This window comes from Argopecten irradians, chromosome 11 (assembly GCF_041381155.1).
Source record: "Argopecten irradians isolate NY chromosome 11, Ai_NY, whole genome shotgun sequence".
In the NCBI taxonomy this organism is placed as follows: Eukaryota; Metazoa; Mollusca; class Bivalvia; order Pectinida; family Pectinidae; genus Argopecten; species Argopecten irradians.
In genome coordinates this window covers 12688161-12693110 of record NC_091144.1, presented here as the reverse complement: position 1 = coordinate 12693110, position 4950 = coordinate 12688161, and the positions used below count along the sequence as shown (strand labels likewise).

The following is a 4950-nucleotide window of genomic DNA, read 5'->3' as shown; positions in this document are numbered from 1 at the left end:
TGATAACCATGATATGAATTTGGAAATTCAGATTGAGATTTAGGTTCAAAATATCAATTTTGATAATGAATAGGTAAAAACATTAGAATTTCAGGTTTTTTAAAAGTGCAAAAATTCTCCTTTTCTTATGAAGATCTTGGACCAATGCGGAATAACACGTACAGTTAGAGTTTTAGTATTAGATACCGATTATCTCCCTTTGGCCACATGCCACATCATGTAATCACAACTCAAAATCGCTGAAAGTTCTATACCTCCGCCATTTTGAATCATATGACATTGAAATTGGTCATTTTATGTGTCTGAAAGCATGATCTTTCACATCCAATTCAAAACATTTCACCTTTGAATTTTCATGAATTACGCTAAAATTTACATTAAAAAATGAACGAAACGCCATATTCGGAGGTCTAATTTTCGGTTTCATGTCTTTGAAATTAAAAACCTGTACAGACAATAGGATAAAGCTTACATTTACAAAAAATTTACATTTATGGCCGCAAAAACCTGTACAGTATAAGTTATTTACACTTATTTGTTCACAAAACTTCTGCATACGTTTCAACGTTTTTCTTAGATTAACACAGTCATCAGGAACCTGTAGTCGATAATTTGTTTTTTTCAGTCAGATAGCAGATATATCCATTAGACAGATGAGATTTCCTTCGATCGGATGTTTTGAATGTTCACGCATCGCGCATGCACATAGGGGTTGTTTACACTCGCCGAAAGATAATAATATGAAATAGTGACTAGGTCGGTCCTATTTATTTTCAGTTTTTCTCCATTTTGAACAAAATTGTTATACAAACTTTTAAATATTGTTATTTACACAAAGTACACAACTTTTACAATTATTTTTAGTTCTATAATTCTTTTTATCTTTTATTACATGAATTTTTAACGATTTAGTCCCTTTAAAGATGTAAAGATGACAGGGTGACGTCGCCTTTTGTAACGTTGTGTTAAAGGAGCTGGCTGATCGGTGTGACTTGTACATAGTGTTAAATACGGTGTCTGTCACTCAGCTGATGGAGCATGCGTCTTTGGTTTAATCGGTAGAATCGTAGAATTCCACACCGGAGACCCGGTTCGATTCCCGGTCGAGGCACTCGACAGGAATCATGTGTGTATGTTCCCTGTTCTTCTACATGTTTATACGAATCAAGAAATAGCAGATAAAATTATAAGAATTATGTTAATTGATTTTTTTTATCATATGGAATTTACGAAAAAAGTATCTTATCATAAACCGTTATTTAGAGTATATTTGGATATTTTCTCATATTCATAAATCTAAAATCAATTAAAATTAATCCTCTGCTATATATTTATTACAGGCATTCCATGATAGCACCTAACACGTTATCTATAACCTAGTGTATATATAGATATCACATCAAGTACCCAACTGAGATTTAGTCATACGAAACTATTTTCGGATAACTTAAAATACCGCATCGACACATTTGAGTCAGAATGGTTTGGCCAAAATAATGAATTTCCTCGAGCCATCATCAATAGATATGTGCCGTAAGATATATAGAGGTTACACAACGAGCAGCTATTGGATATTGAATTTATTTCACTCGAGTGAATTATTTTTTAAAAGTTACAAAAGACACGAGCTTTAGCGAGTGTCTTTTGTAACTTTTAAAAAATAATTCACGAGAGGGAAATTAATTCAATATCCAATAGTTGCGAGTGGTGTGACCTGTTTCTACCACAATGTTTTTCGTGACAATAGGCCCACGTTTTTTTACTAGAGTTCCGTATGCAAATTAGGCGTAGTGATATAACCTGTATGATACAGAAACTAATTAATATGCAAAACATTCAATTTCGTAATTATTTTTTATTACTTTAATAATTGATAATACACAAATATTTCTATAAAATAATGATAATTAAATGTATTTGATATCCGAAACCCAGTCATTTCATTCTCTTTAAATCATATTGACCGGGGACTATATGCGCGCAAATTTAACAGTTGTGTGGCCTTGGCATGTGACGTAATTTTCCCGCGCGGATTGTTCAACCCACTCTAGTCCGTGTCACTGTCGGAGTAAAGCACCCTTGGCCTTTGGCGTTTCCTACAAGTACACACGGACTTGTTGTTGATGTTTATTGTGAAAGATCCACCATTAATGGGTCCCGAAAACAATGACGGGAGCGTGTTTGGTAATGGTGGTCTGTTTGATACGTTTTGAAGTTGAACATCACCGTTTGATGACACTAGTGATGATGGCCGGGGGCCGGATGATGGATTGTTTGCTGGCTGACCGATCTGCTCTGAGTGCGCGTTCGACAATATTCTTGAGATCGTCCTATGTTGGTTTGAGTTTATTGTCGAATAGTTGTTAATACTCTGGATGTTCTTGTGTCCGGAAATCTGAAAGGATAAAAAAATGCAAAAATATGCAAGTGATTCGTAAAAAAAAGTTACAGTAGCCCTACTGTACCGAAATATTTGTGATGGGATGTATTTTTTCAAATAAAGGTAAGTCTGCATTAAAAACACACATTTTGTTATTATTTAACGTACAAGAATATTTATTAATACCTGCATAATCTGATTGGGAGGCAACCCGTTATCATTCAACTTCTGTACAAGATACTTTCTTGCGCTATGGTTCGTGAGGCGTTTTCCATTTTCCCCTGTTTTGCTCGTCAAGCCTAAAACATTTTTATTGCAAATATTGAAAAATCCTGTATCACGGGTCATAATTCAGTAATCATTTAGTATTAAAGTGCAAATAACCAGGACAATCGACCTTGACCTGTTGTGTGAAATTTTGAAATGCAACATGACATCGTGTACTGTTTCAGTACACACTGTAATACATTGTATAGCCTGTGTACAATCTGAAAGGGGCGGGGCTTAGTTTTTGTTATTTTGTTGACAGCAGCTGTTTATTATAATGGAAGTTTAAGATGAATTCATAAAATAGTACCTGCATTTTCTGCCATTGTAGTCATGAATCTTCCCAGTTTATTTACGCCGACAGGCTGGCACTTAAACCACCTGCTAGATTTGTCCATGTTTGTATTAGTGGCGATATAATAGGGGGCATCATCATGGCAGTATGTTGGCGGACGGCGAGATTGGTAGACCTTATAAGTGGCGACAGGGCAGCGTGATGGGGTTTTAGGGGTAGCCCAGGCGCGCGGGGGGACGGCCCTTACATTCTTAGGATTTGATCCAGGCCTTGTTTTAGTTTGCCGTTCACGAAATTCAATGTACTCATTATTCTCTGAATCTTTACATAGCTTAATATCCCCCCAACACATATCCCTGTGTTCAGTAACACCTCGCATGCCAAAATGCACAGTATTTAGAAACCAAACTGTTCTTAACAAACTGTCAGGGTTGTGTGAACCAAGTTGACCTACGTCATACAATTTATCTATGTCTTTGTCTGAAACAGCATCAGCCCTCTTTTCTAAATTTGCCTTTCCCTCTCGTTTTAGCTTTTTTTGCTTAGATTTGATAACCTCCATTACCTTAGAAAACTCTACACTTGTTGTTAGTTGTTTGCCGTAATCTTTCGATTTCAAATACCGATCAATGCTACATGCCATGTTTCTAATGGTAGCAGGTTCATATTCCTTTCCATGATTGTTTCTAACATTCATAAAAAAGATACAAAGTAACTTGTTCAGCTGAACTGGCGGAATTGATTCTAATGGCCTGTTTTCCTTGAGAACACTCTGAAAAAAAATCTCGTACTTTTTTCATATCTAAATCAATTTTTGTTCTTAGTGTTTTTGTTGACCTCTGAAGCAATGAATCTGTCAACATCAAAATCTTCTAATGAATCTTTGTCTGACAAATATGGATCATCGGGCTTATCAACTGGGGGTGTTAATGTACTCTGAATGGTTTCCGATATCGTGACAGATCTAACGTTAGTTTGTGATATTGTAACGTCGCGACCTGGGCATGACGGTATGACGTCGAACCGATACCGGGCTTCAGTTGCTATTTTGCCTGAATCAAACTGAATTTCAAATCGGTCGAAACCATAATTAGTGTCTGCCTTTGAAATAGACTTGATTACTCCCCTTTCCCCGTCACATAGCTTCACTCTGTCGCCAATATTGACCAAATCTTCGTCCATCGCAGCCATGATGTTGACGTTGAAAGCAGACGACGTAAACATTGATCACGTGGGGTAGAAAAAGTAGTACCGGTCAAAGGTCAATTTCTCCACCAATCAAAACGCCGGAAGGTTATATTCCACTAGTGGAATATCAATATATATAATCAACGGTGTGTACATATAACCAATGGCCTGAGAGTTGAATAAATCGACACATTGTGGTAGAAATATGTATAGCATACCAACTGTTGATTGTCAACTTTCATTGTTGTCATTCTTGTTGTGTTATTCTATATGTATAACCAAGACTAAGAATCCACAAAATACGATTAAATATACTATTGCTACAAAACGGTGATTTTGGGGTATTTTTTTTTTTTTTTTTTTTTTTTGTTTTTTTTTTTGCACGAAACATTCGACCATCAAAAATCACAAATCATTACACCATAATTCATAGATTATATTTAACATTACATTGTATTTATTAAAAAATCGAAAAATAAATATATTGGACTTGTCAATATTCGTTAGAATTATTAGTGAACAGCTTCTCAAATAAATGACACTAAACAGTAAATTTAGCAGATGACCAAACCAAACGAAGTCTGTTCTAGGTGTTAACGATACTAGTACATGTATAACGTTACATGGTTTATTTAAGACACCTTTAGATAACAGTGTCATGTAAAGGTCAAATATTCCTATCACCTGCAGTATTTATATAGCAACTCTAAACAATAGTCAGTTTATAATACGGTTTATAGGTTTTTTATAGAACAAGATAACGGATATACAATGCGATTGCACGAAACATTCGACCATCAAAAATCACAAATCATTACAC

The 4950-nt window shown here is 35.4% G+C and overlaps 1 long non-coding RNA gene across 1 annotated transcript; it reads right to left on the bottom strand.

Annotated features, from left to right (window-relative positions):
• Positions 1-1840: 1840 nt before the first annotated feature.
• LOC138334767 (uncharacterized) lies at positions 1841-2899 on the bottom strand. Its single transcript, XR_011210166.1, has 2 exons — positions 2567-2899; positions 1841-2395 (listed from the first exon to the last, which is right to left on the bottom strand). It is a non-coding gene; the product is annotated as an uncharacterized lncRNA (long non-coding RNA).
• Between the last annotated feature and the right edge of the window lie 2051 nt (positions 2900-4950).